Raw genomic sequence first — 21,115 nt, forward strand, 5'->3', positions numbered from 1 at the left:
AGAACCATCCAGGCCAAGATAAGGATATTTTATTGAACTGTTTGCACTAGAACTTGTTGTATTAAGTGATTCTTACTATTTGCTTGCATTTTTAATGTATTTATTTAAATTTTTTGACTAAAACAAATCCCTTCGCTGTTCTATTTGGTTTTCAGCTGCAGTTTGCTTCTAAATCACCTTGTAAAAGGGTGAAATAGCTAGGCAATTAATTGTTTGGTATTGAGTTGCCCTTGAGAGCTATTTTTGCTGTGCTTTTATATTAGGAAAGCTCCAAAATCATCCATCTTGTTGCAGAAAGTATTTGTCTGGACTCTCTGAGTTGTGAAGCACTCCAGAGGGCATAGATAGACATTAGTTACAGTTTTGTTCTGTCTGCTATAAATTAGCCATGCTTGTTCAAAGCTGCTTGCTGTGCAGTTGTGATTAGCAGTACCCTGTACAGTAGCAAACTTTTAATAAACTTTACTTTTAAAGCTAGAGTTAGGAGTGAAACTAGTTACACAGTGAGACAGTGTGCACAATTTAACTTATAGAAACTAGTTTGCAGGTCAAACAGCACCAATTCCATATCCTAGCACTAACATCTTGCCCTTAATCATAGAAACTACCCTAGGAAACCCTGTTACAACCTAATCCTTAATCCTTATCAGCCCATTCTAATACAGGACCAGACAATGTGGATATGCAATTTTCAAACATCTCTGTGGCCAGCTTGGCAGATATAGGCCTCCTGAGACAATATTGCAATTTTCTCATGTTCTCAGACAACCAACTATTTAATAATTAAAAAATAGAACAGTGTGTGAGAGATGTAAACACACAACTTCCGTGGAGTCCAAAATCTCCCATAAGAATGAGGTTGTCAAAAACACGCACACTACATCCCTCACATATACTGCTCACCACACACATAGATCTTCTGCTGCTGAGGCCCTCCCTAACCTGAAAGACCTCTTAAGCCATTTAACAGTAACACCTTTCCTCAGCAATCACTAAAGCATATTTATTATTTATTTTTTTTTATATTTCTTGACTGGGTTTGTCCGACTGAGCTGAAGAGCCCTTTTTCAGCAGAGGCCCAGGGAGAAAAGCTCCATCATATTATACAATTATCGTTAAACAGTAGCATTAGACAGCAGTATTACAGAATTCTTACAAGATATTTAAATAGAAAACAGCAATATGTCATAGAGATTAATATAATGTTTGGTATAAGAGGTTATAATACCCAGTGTAGTCATAATGTCAGTTGCATGAAGGCAAGACAACTACTATTGAATGTTTCTCTGAGATGTTAGCTGCATAGGTTTTGGAAAACAGTTGAAAGACTAGTCAGAGAAGACTAGAGAGAGTCTGTGAGAAGAATGAGTAGAGGGCAGGAGGTAGATTATAATTTGGATAGGAGGGGATGTTTAGGGAGGGTAAGTACAGTGGCAGGACCAGTGACTTTTAAAGTACTCTTTGGTAGCTGCCTTAAATTGTTTAGGATGTGTGAGGGTCTTGATTACTAGTGGTAGCCTGTTCCAAGCAATGGTGGGATGATAGCTGTACATGTTACATCCAAATTTAGTTTTGGGTTTGTAGATTTGTAGCAGATCTTGGTTGGAGCTCTGGAGGGGTCTAGTGGGAGAATAATGGGAGATGAGAGAAGCTAGTGTTGGACAGTAGGAAGGCTGGTATAGGATAGAGTGATTGATCTGGAGCTGAGAAAGGAGTAGCTGGTGTGGTAACTCAAGTCAGTTTAGGTGTTTTAGAGAGAGACAGTGATGGGATTTGTAGGTTTGTTGAGCAGCAAATCTAGCTACCTTGTTATAGGTAGATTCAAATTTCATCAAAGGTGAGGAGTTGAGATTTGTGAGAATTTGGGAGCTATACATTAGACTGGGTAGAAGAAAAGCATGAGAGAGAGTAATCTTGGCTTCAGTGGTGAGACATTTCTTGTTTCAGTAAAGGAGCCTTAGTTTCTGATGAGTCTTCTTGATGCAATTATTAACATGTAAGTCAAATTTAAGTTGATCATCGATAGTGACACCTAAGAGTTTAGTGCTGGATTCTACCTTGATGGGAGTATTATTGAGGGTATGTCAAAAGCAACACCAAACACCACACAAACCTACACCCAATGGTCTCCCAAGAATGAAGTTCATAAGGCAAGCAAACACTTTACCTAATACACTTTTCATTGGGGATTCCATTGTACGACACACAGATTCCACATTCATCAGGTTAGACAAGGAGGAGATAACAGTTGCCATCTGCAGCCAGCATCCATAATATTATTCATGCTCTCTTCACTGATTCTGTCATAGTCCGTGTGAGTATAAATGACCTGAGATATATCTCACTACACTGTATGAAAAGAGACTCTGAATATGAGCCTTCCATTGGGCAGTAGTCCACCTTCACCAAGAATGATACCTCAGCATAAACTTATAATGATTGATTTTGATAATTGGCTTAGTTTCTGCTGTCATTCTATGGGGATCCAATAGCTGTCAACATGGGAGGACATGGTTAACAGATGGGCTGCTTTGCCAAGGGTGGTCTACACCTGTCCCCCCTTAGGCGTCCAGATTTTGGCTGAAACCCTTAAAGCCCTTTTTAGGTAATGCCAAAATGACAAAACTACCAACATAGTGAAAAAGACTAATAGCAACCTTAGCCAGCTGCTGCTTAATGCTAGGAGCCTAAACAAAAAACTCCACACCCTACAGGCTTTCCTCATTCTGGAGAAAGTAGACATCTGTGGCCTCACATAGATTTGATTTAAAGCCATAGAAAGTACTCTGGAAGTACAATGTTACTGTGCCTTTCACACATTTAGACCAATAACAGCACAACCTAGAGCTAAAGGAGGAGGTCTCTCTATTTACATTTTCAGTAAATATACCTCCAGGTTAGTAAAACAAGATGATGCTATGGAGTTCATACGCATGTAAGTCACCAAAGATAGGTTCCCTCCCCATATCCTATCTAGCAATAGGTCACCATTTATGCCCCAACAGCCTCACAACTCTTACCTAAATATCTTAGAGGAGCTCAATAGCTAACCAAATACCCAATTCATGGGTGACTGTAACTACCCCTCTTTAGACTAGGAAACATATACTTCCTCAAACTCACAGGCACAATGCTTCCTGGACTTTATTAACACAAACACCCTGGACACAGGATCAAACATATTGGATCTTATACTTACAAATGTGAAAGAACACTGCCCCTCCCCATGTCATGTCCTCACTGGTGAGGTCAGGTCACAAAGCTGTCTGCGTCAAAATAAAAATCAATCCAGAAAACTCAACTAAACCCATAAGAGTTAGGAACTATTCTAAGGCAAATGACATCATATTACGTAAAGGTTTATCAAAATTCAAGGCTCCCCCTTAGAGACCCCAAGACCACAGCTACCTATATAAACATGGGAATGGCTGCATAGAGGCTGTCACCCCTCCCAGAAGGAACCCCAAAACAAACTCTTCTGGCGGAATCCTAATCTAAACCAGGTTTGCCCTGGCAGTAGTTTAAAAGAGTAGTTTTTCTAATCTGTGGCATGACGTTTTGTGTGATACATAGATTGTATATTAAGGTGAGGGGGAAGATACAGGTGATTTCTGCAGTGACTTCTTTGGCATGTATGACTTTGAAATGAATGATGGTGAGACAGGTAATTTGTGATCTGGGGGTATGTAGATTTTATTGATGGGAGACTTCTAAATTCTTTAAGGAAATCTGAGGAATGTTTTGCTGTGGTACATTAAATGGTGTTTGTAGACAGGGTGACATGAGGAAGCTTTCCTCCTGTAAAAATGTTAATTTCTTTCCAAAAATGCTTATGGGGGATTTGAGAGAGTTGTTTCTTTGTTTGGAGATTACTGGTGAGCCTTCAAATGGACTGCTTAGCTAGGTTATGTAGTTATAACTGAGGCTTGGTTCTCAGTCGTGGGGGAGGGATGCTAGGTTATGTAGTTATAAATGAGGCTTGGTTCTCAATCGTGGGGTAGGGATGCTAGGTTATGTAGTTATAACTGAGGCTTGGTTCTCAGTCGTGGGGGAGGGATGCTAGGTTATGTAGTTATAACTGAGGCTTGGTTCTCAGTCGTGGGGGAGGGATGCTAGGTTATGTAGTTATAACTGAGGCTTGGTTCTCAGTCGTGGGGGAGGGATGCTAGGTTATGTAGTTATAACTGAGGCTTGATTCTCAGTCATGGGGGAGGGATGCTAGGTTATGTAGTTATAACTGAGGCTTGGTTCTCAGTCATGGGGAGGGATGCTAGGTTATGTAGTTATAACTGAGGCTTGGTTCTCAGTCGTGGGGGAGGGATGCTAGGTTATGTAGTTATAACTGAGGCTTGGTTCTCAGTCATGGGGGAGGGATGCCAGGTTATGTAGTTATAACTGAGGCTTGGTTCTCAGTCATGGGGGAGGGATGCCAGGTTATGTAGTTATAACTGAGGCTTGGTTCTCAGTCGTGGGGGAGGGATGCTAGGTTATGTAGTTATAACTGAGGCTTGGTTCTCAGTCATGGGGAGGGATGCTAGGTTATGTAGCTATAACTGAGGCTTGGTTCTCAGTCGTGGGGGAGGGATGCTAGGTTATGTAGTTATAACTGAGGCTTGGTTCTCAGTCATGGGGGAGGGATGCCAGGTTATGTAGTTATAACTGAGGCTTGGTTCTCAGTCGTGGGGGAGGGATGCTAGGTTATGTAGTTATAACTGAGGCTTGGTTCTCAGTCATGGGGGAGGGATGCTAGGTTATGTAGTTATAACTGAAGCTTGGTTCTCAGTCATGGGGGAGGGATGCTAGGTTATGTAGCTATAACTGAGGCTTGGTTCTCAGTCGTGGGGGAGGGATGCTAGGTTATGTAGTTATAAGTGAGGCTTGGTTCTCAGTCATGGGGGAGGGATGCTAGGTTATGTAGTTATAACTGAGGCTTGGTTCTCAGTCATGGGGGAGGGATGCTAGGTTATGTAGTTATAACTGAGGCTTGGTTCTCAGTCGTGGGGGAGGGATGCTAGGTTATGTAGTTATTGAGGGAGGAATGCTAGGTTATGTAGTTATAACTGAGGCTTGGTTCTCAGTCGTGGGGGAGGGATTCTAGGTTATGTAGTTATAACTGAGGCTTGGTTCTCAGTCGTGGGGGAGGGATGCTAGGTTATGTAGTTATAACTGAGGCTTGGTTCTCAGTCGTGGAGGAGGGATGTTAGGTTATGTAGTTATAACTGAGGCTTGGTTCTCAGTCATGGGGGAGGGATGCTAGGTTATGTAGTTATAACTGAGGCTTGGTTCTCAGTCATGGGGGAGGGATGCTAGGTTATGTAGTTATAACTGAGGCTTGGTTCTCAGTCGTGAGGGAGGGATTCTAGGTTATGTAGTTATAACTGAGGCTTGGTTCTCAGTCGTGGGGGAGGGATGCTAGGTTATGTAGTTATAACTGAGGCTTGGTTCTCAGTCGTGGAGGAGGGATTTTAGGTTATGTAGTTATAAGTGAGGCTTGGTTCTCAGTCATGGGGGAGGGATGCTAGGTTATGTAGTTATAACTGAGGCTTGGTTCTCAGTCGTGGGGGAGGGATGCTAGGTTATGTAGTTATAACTCAGGCTTGGTTCTCAGTCGTGGGGGAGGAATGCTAGGTTATGTAGTTATAACTGAGGCTTGGTTCTCAGTCATGGGGAGGGATGCTAGGTTATGTAGTTATAACTGAGGCTTGGTTCTCAGTCGTGGGGGAGGGATGCTAGGTTATGTAGTTATAACTGAGGCTTGGTTCTCAGTCGTGAGGGAGGGATTCTAGGTTATGTAGTTATAACTGAGGCTTGGTTCTCAGTCGTGGGGGAGGGATGCTAGGTTATGTAGTTATAACTGAGGCTTGGTTCTCAGTCGTGGGGGAGGGATGCTAGGTTATGTAGTTATAACTGAGGCTTAGTTCTCAGTCGTGGGGGAGGGATGCTAGGTTATGTAGTTATAACTGAGGCTTGGTTCTTAGTCATGGGGGAGGGATGCTAGGTTATGTAGTTATAACTGAGGCTTGGTTCTCAGTCGTGGGGGAGGGATGCTAGGTTATGTAGTTATAACTGAGGCTTGGTTCTCAGTCGTGGGGGAGGGATGCTAGGTTATGTAGTTATAACTGAGGCTTGGTTCTCAGTTGTGGGGGAGGGATGCTAGGTGATGTAGTTATAACCGAGGCTTGGTTCTCAGTTGTGGGGGAGGGATGCTAGGTTATGTAGTTATAACTGAGGCTTGGTTCACAGTCGTGGGTGAGGGATGCTAGGTTATGTAGTTATTGCGGGAGGGATGCTAGGTTATGTAGTTATAACTGAGGCTTGGTTCTCAGTCGTGGCGGAGGGATGCTAGGTTATGTAGTTATAACTGAGGCCTCGTTCTCAGTCGTGGGGGAGGGATGCTAGGTTATGTAGTTATAACTGAGGCTTGGTTCTCAGTCGTGGGGGAGGGATGCTAGGTTATGTAGCTATAACTGAGGCTTGGTTTTCAGTCGTGGGGGAGGGATGCTTGGTTATGTAGTTATAACTGAGGCTTGGTTCCCAGTCATGGGGGAGGGATGCTAGGTTATGTAGTTATAACTGAGGCTTGGTTCTCAGTCGTGGGGAGGGATGCTAGGTTATGTAGTTATAACTGAGGCTTGGTTCTCAGTCGTGGGGGAGGGATGCTAGGTTATGTAGTTATAACTGAGGCTTGGTTCTCAGTCATGGGGGAGGGATGCTAGGTTATGTAGTTATAACTGAGGCTTGGTTCTCAGTCGTGGGGGAGGGATGCTAGATTATGTAGTTATAACTGAGGCTTGGTTCTCAGTCGTGGGGGAGGGATGCTAGATTATGTAGTTATAACTGAGGCTTGGTTCTCAGTCGTGGAGGAGGGATGCTAGGTTATGTAGTTATAACTGAGGCTTGGTTCTCAGTCGTGGGGAGGGATGCTAGGTTATGTAGTTATAACTGAGGCTTGGTTCTCAGTCGTGGGGGAGGGATGCTAGGTTATGTAGTTATAACTGAGGCTTGGTTCTCAGTCGTGGGGGAGGAATGCTAGGTTATGTAGCTATAACTGAGGCTTGGTTCTCAGTCGTGGGGGAGGGATGCTAGGTTATGTAGTTATAACTGAGGCTTGGTTCTCAGTCATGGGGGAGGGATGCTAGGTTATGTAGTTATAACTGAGGCTTGGATCTCAGTCGTGGGGGAGGGATGCTAGGTTATGTAGTTATAACTGAGGCTTGGTTCTCAGTCGTGGGGGGGTTGCTAGGTTTTGTAGTTATAACTGAGGCTTGGTTCTCAGTCGTGGGGGAGGGATGCTAGGTTATGTAGTTATAACTGAGGCTTCGTTCTCAGTCGTGGGGGAGGGATGCTAGGTTATGTAGTTATAACTGAGGCTTGGTTCTCAGTCGTGGGGGAGGGATGCTAGGTTATGTAGTTATAACTGAGGCTTGGTTCTCAGTTGTGGGGGAGGGATGCTAGGTGATGTAGTTATAACCGAGGCTTGGTTCTCAGTTGTGGGTGAGGGATGCTAGGTTATGTAGTTATAACTGAGGCTTGGTTCACAGTCGTGGGTGAGGGATGCTAGGTTATGTAGTTATTGCGGGAGGGATGCTAGGTTATGTAGTTATAACTGAGGCTTGGTTCTCAGTCGTGGCGGAGGGATGCTAGGTTATGTAGTTATAACTGAGGCCTCGTTCTCAGTCGTGGGGGAGGGATGCTAGGTTATGTAGTTATAACTGAGGCTTGGTTCTCAGTCGTGGGGGAGGGATGCTAGATTATGTAGTTATAACTGAGGCTTGGTTCTCAGTCGTGGAGGAGGGATGCTAGGTTATGTACTTATAACTGAGGCTTGGTTCTCAGTCGTGGGGAGGGATGCTAGGTTATGTAGTTATAACTGAGGCTTGGTTCTCAGTCGTGGGGGAGGGATGCTAGGTTATGTAGTTATAACTGAGGCTTAGTTCTCAGTCGTGGGGGAGGGATGCTAGGTTATGTAGTTATAACTGAGGCTTGGTTCTTAGTCATGGGGGAGGGATGCTAGGTTATGTAGTTATAACTGAGGCTTGGTTCTCAGTCGTGGGGGAGGGATGCTAGGTTATGTAGTTATAACTGAGGCTTGGTTCTCAGTCGTGGGGGAGGGATGCTAGGTTATGTAGTTATAACTGAGGCTTGGTTCTCAGTTGTGGGGGAGGGATGCTAGGTGATGTAGTTATAACCGAGGCTTGGTTCTCAGTTGTGGGGGAGGGATGCTAGGTTATGTAGTTATAACTGAGGCTTGGTTCACAGTCGTGGGTGAGGGATGCTAGGTTATGTAGTTATTGCGGGAGGGATGCTAGGTTATGTAGTTATAACTGAGGCTTGGTTCTCAGTCGTGGCGGAGGGATGCTAGGTTATGTAGTTATAACTGAGGCCTCGTTCTCAGTCGTGGGGGAGGGATGCTAGGTTATGTAGTTATAACTGAGGCTTGGTTCTCAGTCGTGGGGGAGGGATGCTAGGTTATGTAGCTATAACTGAGGCTTGGTTTTCAGTCATGGGGGAGGGATGCTTGGTTATGTAGTTATAACTGAGGCTTGGTTCTCAGTCGTGGGGGAGGGATGCTAGGTTATGTAGTTATAACTGAGGCTTGGTTCTCAGTCGTGGGGAGGGATGCTAGGTTATGTAGTTATAACTGAGGCTTGGTTCTCAGTCGTGGGGGAGGGATGCTAGGTTATGTAGTTATAACTGAGGCTTGGTTCTCAGTCATGGGGAGGGATGCTAGGTTATGTAGTTATAACTGAGGCTTGGTTCTCAGTCGTGGGGAGGGATGCTAGATTATGTAGTTATAACTGAGGCTTGGTTCTCAGTCGTGGGGGAGGGATGCTAGATTATGTAGTTATAACTGAGGCTTGGTTCTCAGTCGTGGAGGAGGGATGCTAGGTTATGTAGTTATAACTGAGGCTTGGTTCTCAGTCGTGGGGAGGGATGCTAGGTTATGTAGTTATAACTGAGGCTTGGTTCTCAGTCGTGGGGAGGGATGCTAGGTTATGTAGTTATAACTGAGGCTTGGTTCTCAGTCGTGGGGGAGGAATGCTAGGTTATGTAGCTATAACTGAGGCTTGGTTCTCAGTCGTGGGGGAGGGATGCTAGGTTATGTAGTTATAACTGAGACTTGGTTCTCAGTCATGGGGGAGGAATGCTAGGTTATGTAGTTATAACTGAGGCTTGGATCTCAGTCGTGGGGGAGGGATGCTAGGTTATGTAGTTATAACTGAGGCTTTGTTCTCAGTCATGGGGGGGTTGCTAGGTTTTGTAGTTATAACTGAGGCTTGGTTCTCAGTCGTGGGGGAGGGATGCTAGGTTATGTAGTTATAACTGAGGCTTTGTTCTCAGTCGTGGGGGAGGGATGCTAGGTTATGTAGTTATAACTGAGGCTTGGTTCTCAGTCGTGGGGGAGGGATGCTAGGTTATGTAGTTATAACTGAGGCTTGGTTCTCAGTTGTGGGGAGGGATGCTAGGTGATGTAGTTATAACCGAGGCTTGGTTCTCAGTTGTGGGGGAGGGATGCTAGGTTATGTAGTTATAACTGAGGCTTGGTTCACAGTCATGGGTGAGGGATGCTAGGTTATGTAGTTATTGCGGGAGGGATGCTAGGTTATGTAGTTATAACTGAGGCTTGGTTCTCAGTCGTGGCGGAGGGATGCTAGGTTATGTAGTTATAACTGAGGCCTCGTTCTCAGTCGTGGGGGAGGGATGCTAGGTTATGTAGTTATAACTGAGGCTTGGTTCTCAGTCGTGGGGGAGGGATGCTAGGTTATGTAGCTATAACTGAGGCTTGGTTTTCAGTCGTGGGGGAGGGATGCTTGGTTATGTAGTTATAACTGAGGCTTGGTTCTCAGTCGTGGGGGAGGGATGCTAGGTTATGTAGTTATAACTGAGGCTTGGTTCTCAGTCGTGGGGAGGGATGCTAGGTTATGTAGTTATAACTGAGGCTTGGTTCTCAGTCGTGGGGGAGGGATGCTAGGTTATGTAGTTATAACTGAGGCTTGGTTCTCAGTCATGGGGGAGGGATGCTAGGTTATGTAGTTATAACTGAGGCTTGGTTCTCAGTCGTGGGGGAGGGATGCTAGATTATGTAGTTATAACTGAGGCTTGGTTCTCAGTCGTGGGGGAGGGATGCTAGATTATGTAGTTATAACTGAGGCTTGGTTCTCAGTCGTGGAGGAGGGATGCTAGGTTATGTAGTTATAACTGAGGCTTGGTTCTCAGTCGTGGGGAGGGATGCTAGGTTATGTAGTTATAACTGAGGCTTGGTTCTCAGTCGTGGGGAGGGATGCTAGGTTATGTAGTTATAACTGAGGCTTGGTTCTCAGTCGTGGGGGAGGGATGCTAGGTTATGTAGCTATAACTGAGGCTTGGTCCTCAGTCGTGGGGGAGGGATGCTAGGTTATGTAGTTATAACTGAGGCTTGGTTCTCAGTCATGGGGGAGGGATGCTAGGTTATGTAGTTATAACTGAGGCTTGGATCTCAGTCGTGGGGGAGGGATGCTAGGTTATGTAGTTATAACTGAGGCTTGGTTCTCAGTCGTGGGGAGGTTGCTAGGTTTTGTAGTTATAACTGAGGCTTGGTTCTCAGTCGTGGGGGAGGGATGCTAGGTTATGTAGTTATAACTGGGGCTTCGTTCTCAGTCGTGGGGGAGGGATGCTAGGTTATGTAGTTATAACTGAGGCTTGGTTCTCAGTCGTGGGGGAGGGATGCTAGGTTATGTAGTTATAACTGAGGCTTGGTTCTCAGTCGTGGGGAGGGATGCTATGTTATGTAGTTATAACTGAGGCTTGTTTCTCAGTCGTGGGGGAGGGATGCTATGTTATGTAGTTATAACTGAGGCTTGGTTCTCAGTCGTGGGGGAGGGATGCTAGGTTATGTAGTTATAACTGAGGCTTGGTTCTCAGTCGTGGGGGAGGGATGCTAGGTTATGTAGTTATAACTGAGGCTTGGTTCTCAGTCGTGGGGGAGGGATGCTAGGTTATGTAGTTATAACTGAGGCTTGGTTCTCAGTCATGGGGGAGGGATTCTAGGTTATGTAGTTATAACTGAGGCTTGGTTCTCAGTTGTGGGGGAGGGATGCTAGGTTATGTAGTTATAACTGAGGCTTGGTTCTCAGTTGTGGCGGAGGGATGCTAGGTTAAGTAGTTATAACTGAGGCTTGGTTCTCAGTCGTGGGGGAGGGGTGCTAGGTTATGTAGTTATAACTGAGGCTTGGTTCTCAGTTGTGGGGGGGTGCTAGGTTATGTAGTTATAATTGAGGCTTGGTTCTCAGTCGTGGGGGAGGGGTGCTAGGTTATGTAGTTATAACTGAGGCTTGGTTCTCAGTCGTGGCGGAGGGATGCCAGGTTATGTAGTTATAACTGAGGCTTGGTTCTCAGTCGTGGGGGAGGGATGCTAGGTTATGTAGTTATAACTGAGGCTTGGTTATCAGTCGTGGGGGAGGGATGCTAGGTTATGTAGTTATAACTGAGGCTTGGTTCTCAGTCATGGGGGAGGGATGCTAGGTTATGTAGTTATAACTGAGGCTTGGTTCTCAGTCATGGGGGAGGGATGCTAGGTTATGTAGTTATAACTGAGGCGTGGTTCTCAGTCATGGGGGAGGTATGCTAGGTTATGTAGTTATAACTGAGGCTTTGTTCTCAGTCGTGGGGGAGGGATGCTAGGTTATGTAGTTATAACTGAGTCTTGGTTCTCAGTTGTGGGGGAGGGATGCTACGTTATGTAGTTATAACTGAGGCTTGGTTCTCAGTTGTGGGGGAGGGATGCTAGGTTATGTAGTTATAACTGAGGCTTAGTTCTCAGTCGTGGGGGATGGATGCTAGGTTATGTAGTTATAACTGAGGCTTGGTGCTCAGTCGTGGGGGAGGGATGCTAGGTTATGTAGTTATAACTGAGGCTTGTTTCTCAGTCGTGGGAGAGGGATGCTAGGTTATGTAGTTATAACTGAGGCTTGGTTCTCAGTCGTGGGGGAGGGATGCTAGGTTATGTAGTTGTAACTGAGGCTTGGTTCTCAGTTGTGGGGGTGGGATGCTAGGTTATGTAGTTATAACTGAGGCTTGGTTCTCAGTCGTGGGAGAGGGATGCTAGGTTATGTAGTTATAACTGAGGCTTGGTTCTCAGTCATGGGGGAGGGATTCTAGGTTATGTAGTTATAACTGAGGCTTGGTTCTCAGTTGTGGGGGAGGGATGCTAGGTTATGTAGGTATAACTGAGGCTTGGTTCTCAGTTGCGGCGGAGGGATGCTAGGTTAAGTAGTTATAACTGAGGCTTTGTTCTCAGTCGTGGGGGAGGGGTGCTAGGTTATGTAGTTATAACTGAGGCTTGGTTCTCAGTTGTGGGGGAGGGGTGCTAGGTTATGTAGTTATAATTGAGGCTTGGTTCTCAGTCGTGGGGGAGGGGTGCTAGGTTATGTAGTTATAACTGAGGCTTAGTTCTCAGTCGTGGGGGAGGGATGCTAGGTTATGTAGTTATAACCGAGGCTTGGTTCTCAGTCGTGGGGGAGGGATTCTAGGTTATGTAGTTATAACTGAGGCTTGGTTCTCAGTCGTGGGGGAGGGATGCTAGGTTATGTAGTTATAACTGAGGCTTGGTTCTCAGTCATGGGGGAGGGATGCTAGGTTATGTAGTTATAACTGAGGCTTGGTTCTCAGTCGTGGGGGAGGGATGCTAGGTTATGTAGTTATAACTGAGGCTTGGTTCTCTGTCGTGGTGGAGGGATGCTAGGTTATGTAGTTATAACTGAGGCTTGGTTCTCAGTCATGGGGGAGGGAATCTAGGTTATGTAGTTATAACTGAGGCTTGGTTCTCAGTCATGGCGGAGGGATGCCAGGTTATGTAGTTACAACTGAGGCTTGGTTCTCAGTCGTGGGGGAGGGATGCTAGGTTATGTAGTTATAACTGAGGCTTGGTTATCAGTCGTGGGGGTGGGATGCTAGGTTATGTAGTTATAACTGAGGCTTGGTTCTCAGTCATGGGGGAGGGATGCTAGGTTATGTAGTTATAACTGAGGCTTGGTTCTCAGTCGTGCGGGAGGGATGCTAGGTTATGTAGTTATAACTGAGGCGTGGTTCTCAGTCATGGGGGAGGTATGCTAGGTTATGTAGTTATAACTGAGGCTTGGTTCTCAGTCGTGGGGGAGGGATGCTAGGTTATGTAGTTATAACTGAGTCTTGGTTCTCAGTTGTGGGGGAGGGATGCTAGGTTATGTAGTTATAACTGAGGCTTGGTTCTCAGTTGTGGGGGAGGGATGCTAGGTTATGTAGTTATAACTGAGGCTTAGTTCTCAGTCGTGGGCGATGGATGCTAGGTTATGTAGTTATAACTGAGGCTTTGTGCTCAGTCGTGGGGGAGGGATGCTAGGTTATGTAGTTATAACTGAGGCTTGTTTCTCAGTCGTGGGAGAGGGATGCTAGGTTATGTAGTTATAACTGAGGCTTGGTTCTTAGTCGTGGGGGAGGGATGCTAGGTTATGTAGTTGTAACTGAGGCTTGGTTCTCAGTCATGGGGGAGGGATGTTTCCATTTTTACTATTCTTCATTTCTTACAGTGGGAAGATGCTTCAGTTAAATGGACACCCATTCAGTTTTGGTGTAAAGTATTTATCTTGCAGGTCTAGAAGAATGTTGGTTAGGCTTATGGCTGCCGTGTTAGGGTCATCTAAAGGGAGTATATGGTTCCAATTGCTGGCTGCAAGAAAGTTTTTGAGTTTGTCAGTATTAGTGCGAGTCTAGTTTGTATGTGGCAGGAGTGACACCAGCTATCATAGTGACTGGCAGACAGACTGGCACCTTTGATGTTTCTTTTTTAAAGGAGTGAAGCTTCTATAGCTAACAAAAAGGAAAAAGCTGCCTATTAAATATAATATTGTTAAGCTAGCAATGCCTGTAAGTAAGAGTCTGTCTATCAGATGATCTGTCTTATGGATTATATAATACTACTGCTTCTTATAAATTGCAGTGAGGTAAATGGATAATCATAAATGATCCTAGAAGGACAAAACTTTCTTAGTTGGCCCATAAACAAAGGAAGTGACTTGGCAACAATGCCATCCCTTAGCAAGCTGATCAAACCAGGAATAAGTGAATTCACAGGAACAGAGGACTCAGGTTTCATTTTATAAAGAAAGTGGAAAATTTCTATTTTTTTCTTAACTAGTCTGAAATGCAGGACTGTAGCCAGTCTTATGGAATATGTACATACTGCTGAGATGAATCAGTGCTAAACACACCACTTCTGGAACGTAACTCTTAAACTGTAACACTGACATTGCTTAATTCTGCCCAGGAGGACAATTTCACAGTAACTGTATGAGATCACTGTGCAGGCAATATGTAGACATAGTCGGAAAATCTGAGGCAAAAATATAAAAAAAAAATAGCAGCATTCTGAGCCCTCTATCATTTACATAGCGAAGCATCATCATTGTTAGTTTCAGTAGTTTCTCCCAAAGATATGCTACAATAAGTCTTCACAGTAGTGCTTACCTGGCAGAAGCTTTTTTTTTTCAGCTAAAATATTGCACTTCTACTATGTGAAATCATCTTTAAGCAAGACATCAAAAACTAATTTTACTTTTGACACACTTACCAGAAAAAGGGTTAACTGAAAAGAAAAATACCCCCCGCTCATAAAAAACAGATATGTCAGAAAGATTAAGCAAAAAAAAGAATGTATTGCTTAATGTTTTCAACACACTTTTAAAAGGCATAAGGTATAGACAGAAGATTTATAAAATGTGGGATGACTATATCCTGTCTCCCTCAAGTTAATTCTCACACACCCATAGGAGATGGCTGACACAGCTCAATCAAAGCATGCCAGAATATCTCTTTTTGAAAGGTAGGGTAAACTTTATCATATCAGCCAAGTAAGATTCTGGCAGTCAACTATATATCTACAGAGTCCACCTCAGACAGTAATGAATGTGGCTTAATGTTTCCCTAACACACAAAACCAGTTTACTTATGAGTGCTGCAGGTTCCTGAGGTAGAATTCTGCTACTTTTCATTTGCCATCTAAGATTCAGGATGAACACTAAGTCTCACCAAGGCAGACCACAGCCTTCTTTACTGTCTGCTAGAACTCAGACCCAGATATTTTTACAGAGGCATACAACATGTATGTATGTATGTGTACATGTGAGTATGAGCACGTGCATGCACACAAGCATGCGCGTGCACACACACACACACACACACAGACACACAGACACAGAGACACACATTCACACAAACACACACACATACACACACACACACACACACACACACACACACACACACACACACACACACACACACACAAACACACAAACAGAGACACACACTCACACAAACACACACACATACATACAAACACACACACACACACACAGACACACACACACACACACACACACACACATATACACACACACAGACACTCACAGACACAGACACACAGACACACACACACACACGCACGCACACACACACACACACACACACACACACACACACATGCACACACACACACACACACACACACACACACACACACACACACACACACACACACACACACACGTCAGGAATACCTTCTGACCATAAGCACTTGCAGCCCCTTCTGCAAACTCCCTCTTGTCTTACAGCGTAAGAACTGAGAGCTGCACTGTGCAGTTCTGCCTTACTGATCTTTCCCAATATTCCATCCAGAATAAATTCACTGCTTTTCTTTTATTTAGCTATCATTCAGGGATAATCTCACCCACTTCCTAACCTAAGATAACAATACACAATCATTTACCATTATCAGTTTCATAGCCCATAATTTTGTTTGTGTGTTTTGGCTTTTCCCGGTTAGGGGTCGCCACAGAGGAACTCCGGTCCGCTTATGTTTGGTAGTGGATTTTTACGTACCAGGTTACCAGCCCTGATGCACAACCTTCAACGAAGGCACGCCCCATTCACGTATGCCTCCACACAGAAGACACTCTAGCTGAGAATCAAACGGGACAACGTCTTACTGTGAGGCGACAATGCTACCATAGCACCACCACCGCAGTAGTTCCATAGCCCAGAATAATTTTATTATATTCCTCTACTTATGAGTGGGATTCATGTCATCCATAACCTTCCTAACTAAAGCCACATTTCTGTCTTTCTGGAAAATGTGGACTCTATCTGTAGAGTACCTCCCCCACATACATATTTTCCAATGTTTGGGTGTGTGATTGCAAACCTGCAAAGTTCAATGTAGTCAGAGATGCATTCTACTAACATGTCTGGAGGGCTGTCATCAAATACTGTTACTTCCTTATCCCATTTTCCATAGCTCTCAACTGTCCAGATTTTCACAGAATGCCCATATTTTTGCTTCACTTTTTTGGTTTGCTCCTCATAAAATTTGTGGTTTTCAGGTAAATCACGGAGGATAGAAGTCACTAAACAAAGGCATATGTTTGAGTTTCAGACTTCATATCCTTCAGAAAATGTATGTTTATACAAATCCTAATATTCTAGCAACTTTCTAAGTTTGTTAGTGCAATATTTAAAATTTGTCCATATTTTTGGGCCTTTGTCCCCCCATTGTATTAGGCAGGCTCTGCCCAGATTTCTTAATCTAAGAGGTTGAGAGGTACGCCATTTACCAACATCTCAATCAAAGATGATCCAAACCAGTATTATATGAAAGGGTGCATTTCCCAGCCCCAAAATACTAGTTGATGTTTCCTTCAGGAAACATTCTCCAATCCTCCTTAATGACTGTATGTTTTACAATTACTATATCATACATCTCTCCTTGCAACTGTCTCCTTTCCCTCTGGTAAGATAAAATATAACAAGTTTATGAATATCTAGAACACTGGCATTGGAGCAGCACAGAACCATACTATTTCTACACGATTGCCATACCATAAACCAACCACCCTCAAGTGACTCATTCTTACATGGAAAACCTCTTCTCTCCCAAAGTACCTGTTCATCATGAGCATTAGCAGCCCCTTTTACAAGAGGAACTTGTTGAAGTGCCTTGTAGCTGCTGGTGATGCCAAACTTTCCACTTTAGTTTTAATAATCTTTGTCTTGCTGTCCCCATTAACAGTCAAAACCAAGAACACTGGCTGCACCAGTGTCACATTTCTGCCTGTTACTGAGTGCAATCATTGCTGTACAGTAAATAGTTAAGCGGTTCCTAAGCTGTTTTTCAAGCAACTTTCTTCTATTTATGCAAATCAGGTGGTGGTGTTGCGGTAGCGTTGTCGCCTCACAGCAAGACATTGTCCCATTCGATTCTCAGCTAGAGCATCTTCTGTGGAGACATGCGGGAATGGGCGTACCTTCGTTGAAGGTTGTGCATTAGGGCCGGCAACTCAGCATATAAAAATCAACTGCCAATCATTAGCGGACCAGAGTTCCCCTGTGGTGACCCCTAATCGGGAAAAAGCCAAAAGACACAACAAAAAAGTGCCAGTTTTCATGTGCAACTCACCATGTTTGACCTGTTTTCTTTCGAACATTCCTAAACTTAATTCTATAAGATTATTATTATTATTATTATTATTATTATTATTAACATTCAATTAATTCATTTCAGTACAGCTTTCATACACTTCAGGAATTCTTCACAGAAAAAGAGTTACTGATATTTACACAACTCCATTTTGTACAAAATATATTTATTAAGCATCAAGTCAGAGTCACAATGACATATTTATTGGATGCAATCAATACTTGATAAAGGTAATAGCAGCAAGTGGCATTATACTGAGGAAAGGCACAAACTTTTTACTGACCCTCTATCACACATTTACTCTGATTATGTGCGATTGTAATCAGTTAGGTTATTTTGTTTCTATTTTAAGTAATTATCAACTGTGTTATATGTAAAGCTACTTTTTACATGAGAAAAACATACAGGGTTATATGGAATCTCATTCCTCTGAAAAAATAAGCTATGTACTCACTATAACGTTCCATCTGTGTTGTCAATCCTCATTTATCCTTGACAGATGGGTTTTGATTCCGATCTCGGAACCGACTCAGCCTTTACTACAGCTCACACCAGCCAAATACTTTCGATCTTCACCTCTACCCAGAACCCCTCTCTCTCAATTACCTCAGATCGAGTGTGCAGAAAATTTGAACACATTTGAAAACATATATACATGTATATATACATATAAAGAAAGTAAGCCAGATGGAAGCCTTATTCACTGTATTTGGGTAGCATAACAATTTAGGCTCATGTGATCAGTTCCAACAAAAACCTTTGAGGTTGGGGGATGAAGGGAGGGGAGTCAAGGATAAATGAAGATCGACAGCACAGATGGAATGTTGAGGTGAGTACATAACTTAATCTGATGTTATCAATCTTCATTTTATCCTTGGCAGATGGGACAGAGTCCCCAGATACCTAAAAACTTTGGTGGACTCATGGAAGGATATTCCTAAGTACCACTGAGCAAAAAGAAGCTCTTCCCCTAAAGATCAGGTCCAGTTTGTAGTGAGTGATAAAGGTACAGAGAGAAGCCCAAGTAGCTGCTGCACATATGTCATCCACAGAAGCTTTAGACTGGAAGACCGCTGAAGTGGCTAAAGGCCTTGTTGAATGTGGTTTGACAGGTTTAGGCAAGGTTAATTTGTTTTTATCATCAATGAAAGAAATACAATCTTTCAGTCACTTAGAAAGGGTAATCTTACTTTCTGCTCCCAATTTTGCAGTAGAAAAAGAAATAACAGTTGACTTGATTTTCTTATCATTTTTGTTCTGTGAAGATAAAAACGTAATTGTCTGTGGACATCTAGTAAATGTAGAGCATATTCCCCTTTGTTAGAATGATTAGGGAAGAAGACCAGTAAAGTAATAATCTGGTTGATATTAGCTTCTGACACTACCGTTGGCAGGAAGGAGGGGTTTGTTTGTAAAGATACCCTATCCTAATGGAAAACTAGGTAAGGAGCTGCAGATGATAAGGCCTGGATTTCTGAAATTCTTCTGGCTGAAGCAATGGCTACCAAAAAGAGTGTCTCCCAAGACAGAAACTTCAGATTGCATTCCACAGAGGGTTCAAAAGGGGAATGTATCACCACTTGTAGTACTAAATTCAAGTTCCAAGGAGGAGTCGGATCGTTATACAGGAGTTTTAACAAAAGAGTCCCCCTCAAAAAATATTTGTAAAGCCCGTGAGAGGCTAAAGAACTTTCATCTAAACCACTGTGAAAATTAGAAATTGGAGCCAATTGCAGTTTTATGGTGGATGGAGAAGCCGTAGCATTGAACAGAGATGCTAAGAAACCTAATACATGCTCAACTGAAGCAGAAAAAGGGTCAATTTGTTCTTCATGGGCCCAAATTGTAAATCTCTTCCACTTACTTAAATATAGTTTTCTAGTAGAAGGTTTATGAGCTGATAAGAGGATGTGACATACTGAAGAGGACATATTAGGATGCCTGGCCACTAGTGTAATGGGAGGATCCAAGTAGTCAGCTTGAGATTCATAATATTTGGATGAACAAGGCCGTCTGGATGAGATAGGAGATCTGGTACTGTCTGGATGAGATAGGAGATCTGGTACTGGGTCCAGAATCCAAGGTTGACAAATCAAGTGAGGCCAAAGAAAGGGGAACCAAATCTGTCAAGGCCACAAGGGGGCAATGAGGATTACTGTACTCTTCAACCTGAGTGCTTTCTGTTAGAATTTGGGGATTATAGGTATCAGGGCAAAGAAATACAGTAGATTGGGGGACCAGTCGTGGAGGAGAGCATACCTGGGTGACTTTCACAGAGGGGGAATGAGGGCAAAGTAACTGCTGCATTTGTTGTTTATGGGAGATGTAAACAGATCACAGCAAGATTGATCCCAATGACAGAATATCTTTTACTACACTTCTGGATTGGGAGACCACTAATGAGGTTGAAGGATACATTTGTTTAACTTGTCTGCAATCATGTTGGAATTCCCCAGAATGTGCATTGTTATTAGAAAGCAGTTGGATGAGGTCACCCACTGCCACACTCTGAGGGCCTCTCTACAAAGGGGGAAAGACTTATTTCCTCTCTGTTTGTTGATGTACCAAACCACTGACATATTGTCCATTTGAATTGTAATAGTCCCCTGAGGAAGAGCTGTCTGAAAGACCTGCAAAGCAAGAAGCACCGCTCTTATCTTCAGGACATTAATGTGCAAATTGGCCTGCAGTGGGAACCAAGTGCCTTTAACTGTCTTGTCCAGATAATGCCCTCCAACCCCATCTGGGAGGCATCCATGGACACAATGGCAGTGGACTCTAGAAAAATTAAAAGGACAACCATGAAGAATCTTTTTAGAGTGCATCCACATTTTGCAGCAGTTGGTGATCAAGATTTGGTCTGACACTGGATGTTGAAGAATAGATCACCGAGAAGCTAGTAACTATTGCAGAACTCTCATATGTAACCTGAATAATGGAACTAGAGTTATGGAAGCTGCCATTCCAGAGCTTGCAAGACTAATCGTGCTGGAACCTTCTTCCTGTGAATTAACTTTTGTACCTGGACCACAATTCTCTGATGTTGTTCTGAGGGAAGAGATGCTGTTGTCATTTGAGTATTCAGTACTGCTCCTACAAATTCTAAATTTTGTGTGGGGGTTAAATGTCACTTTCCTAGATTGACGGTAATCCCTAGATGGGCACAGGTGTGAAGGGTATAGTCTCTGGTTACTATTAACTGATGGTTGGCTGAAGCAATTATGAGCCAGCTGTCCAAGTATGGAAACAGTCAGAATCCTTGCAGTCTCAAGTGAGTTGTTACTACTGCTATGCATTTGGTGAACACCCTGGGGGCTGTGGTGAGTCCAAAGGGCAGTACTCTGAATTGGTAGTGACTGTCTCCCAGCAGGAAGTGGAGGAACCTTCTGGAGTGTTTTTCCATTTTTATATGGTAATACACATCCTGAAGGTCTGTTGAGCACATCCAGTCATCTTTCATCAGAAAGGGGAGAATAGATTGTACCATGACCATCCGGAACTTTGTTTGTCAAACTGATTTGTTCAGCACACTGAGATCTAGAATCATTCTCCAGTCTCCTGAATTTTTTGGCACTAAAAAGAATCTTGAGTGGGTTCTGGATCCTTCTTGGTCTGGTGGGACTTGTT

This window comes from Protopterus annectens, chromosome 15.part0, assembly GCF_019279795.1.
Source record: "Protopterus annectens isolate FY-2018-M chromosome 15.part0, PAN1.0, whole genome shotgun sequence".
Classification (NCBI taxonomy): domain Eukaryota; kingdom Metazoa; phylum Chordata; order Ceratodontiformes; family Protopteridae; genus Protopterus; species Protopterus annectens.